At 45.8% G+C, this 2,500-nt stretch overlaps 1 non-coding gene across 1 annotated transcript; it reads left to right on the top strand.

Annotated features, from left to right (window-relative positions):
* The first annotated feature begins 99 nt into the window (after window positions 1-99).
* On the top strand, window positions 100-218 carry LOC135332688 (5S ribosomal RNA). The gene has a single exon (XR_010393533.1). It is a non-coding gene; the product is annotated as a 5S ribosomal RNA (ribosomal RNA).
* The last annotated feature ends 2,282 nt before the right edge of the window (window positions 219-2,500 follow it).

The raw sequence follows: 2,500 nt of genomic DNA, 5'->3' as shown, positions 1-2,500 counted from the left end.
ACTCACTCCCTCCCGGCCCACTCCCTCCACAGCAATTAAATTAAGTCGAGTATATTTCTGAACTTCACACATAAGTACATGAGATATGCATTGACTTGTGTCTACGACCATACCACGTTGAAAACACCGGTTCTCGTCTGATCACCGAAGTTAAGCAACGTAGGGCCTGCCCAGTACTTGGATGGGTGACCGCCTGGGAACAGCAGGTGTTGTAGGCTTCTGCATTCTTATTTTTGTTTGTTTTCAGAATATTTCACAACGAGCAGTTAAGGCCCAAAAATATGAAAACTGCAGCCTTAAATCCTCGTTGATCATTACCAAACCGCAAAGACGAAACTTTCTTTTTGTGATAGCAACAGTTTTACAATTGATCCCTGCCTTTGTCATTATAGTCATGGCACTGCAAGCAACTGAAGTATGTGATGATGGCTACTTGCAAACAGTAATTGTATAATTACGCACGTATAATTATAACTATCCTAATTATAGTGAGTGACACAGGAAAAATATCAAAATTTCTTATACTTTACAAATACAAAATTTCCTGTAGACTTATGAATGTTACACAAGTCCTGAACTACTTCAGGAATAGTAAAGGAAACTATACAGGAAACGTTGCACTATCCTTTGTAAGTAGGTTGCAGGACACTTGCAGGACACCTCAGGAAATGTGCAGATTTTATGGGCTGCAATGTAGCAGCACTGTAGCAGGAAATTTAAATATTTTCCCTGAGTGAGTGAGTGAGTGAGTGAGTGAGTGAGTGAGTGAGTGAGTGAGTGAGTGAGTGAGTGAGTGAGTGAGTGAGTGAGTGAGTGAGTGAGTGAGTGAGTGAGTGAGTGAGTGAGTGAGTGAGTGAGTGAGTGAGTTATATATACCTTCATTGAGCCATGCTTCATTTGATCATAACAATATCAAGCTTATCTTCAAGTAGTATTGTATTGTACGTTGCTAACAATACGCAAATAATGTACAGTAAATTCAAGTGGGAATAAAAGTAGTGGGTAAAAAGTTGTAATGTTCATGGAGTGTAAAGTCAACGAGCACTTAAGGCCCTATTATTTCTATTTTCCAGCCTAAAGTCCTCGTGGTGGAAAAAATTAATGTTAGTGTAATGAAGTCCTTGCCTAGTTACAAAGCGGCCCCTTACAAAGCGCCTAGTTACAAAGTAGCTTCAATGGGTAGTTATAATTAGAAGCTGCAGCTGGTAGTTAAAGCAGCAATTGTTGTGTAGCTTGTGAAGCTATGTTGTAGCTGGCTGACTGGCCGGCCCACCAACCTACCTACCTACCTACCTACCTACCTACCTACCTACCTACCTACCTACCTACCTACCGACCGACCGACCGACCGACCGACCGACCGACCGACCGACCGACCGACCGACCGACCGACCGACCGACCGACCGACCGACCGACCGACCGACCGACCGACCGACCGACTGACTGATGAATAGTAAGAGGTGGGTGGCTGACTGGCTGGCTGGCTGGCTGGCTGCTGGCGAATAGATGTTGTGCTGCAATATAGTGAGTGAGTGAGTGAGTGAGTGAGTGTACTATAATACTATACAGAATCTTTGCAACAAGACAGTAAAAGCATAGAGCATTACCCTTCCTTATATGGAATTTGAGTACACACACTGTGGTCTGTTTTACTACTTAAATGTATGAGCACATCCCATATATAATAAGGAACCACAGTGCTCAACACACTTGTTTCTATTTGTGTTGCAAAGATTGTGCAATCTCCAGTATTGTATTGTAACTGTATGTTAGCCATGTATAACTTGAACTGTATGTTTAGCGGAATGGAAGGGTGCAGACGGGGAACAGTGCAGATGGGAACATTGCAGAGGGGATTTGCGCGCCGGAAAATTGGAGCAATTACCATACAAGTGCAGACGAATGAAGGAATGAACGCGCGTAGCGCGAAAATTTGAGCAATATATCGCAAGCAATTACCATACAAGTGCAGACGAATTGAACAATGTGACCACGTGGGCTAGATAAGCAACCAAACAAGAGTGTCGTACAAATGAGCGTGTTGATAGGTCGTGAAGTGGGGTGTTGTGGCAAAAAAAGTCACGCTTAATTACATACGAGACGAGTTCCAGCGTTGCTCCTAGTGACGGGTGCTGTGTAGGGTGACTGCAGCGGTTCATCCGTGTGTCCGCATCGTTGTAGACTGCCTGTGTCGGCGGGCGTCTGACCTGCTGGTGACTGGTCATCAGTGGGCTGGCTCCCTCCGGTCGAGTGCAGTTAGGTTTGCATCATTTCACGAATCACGAGTGCATTCGTACGGTCTCGCTGCCGGTCGATCCCCGTGATTGACTGTATCTGCAGGCAACGAGTGGGCCTCAGCTGCCCTCTCCTGCCTTCAGTTGGTGAGTCTGTGGCCGAGGATTTGCAAAATTGTTGAACCCTCTGCGGTCCGCGTGGCCGCACTGGTGTGATGCGTTGGCCGGCCCTCTGAACGAGGACGGTCGAGTGACACAGTGCGTC

This window comes from Halichondria panicea, chromosome 2 (assembly GCF_963675165.1).
Source record: "Halichondria panicea chromosome 2, odHalPani1.1, whole genome shotgun sequence".
Taxonomy (NCBI): domain Eukaryota; kingdom Metazoa; phylum Porifera; class Demospongiae; order Suberitida; family Halichondriidae; genus Halichondria; species Halichondria panicea.
This window is presented reverse-complemented; position numbering and strand designations above follow the sequence as displayed.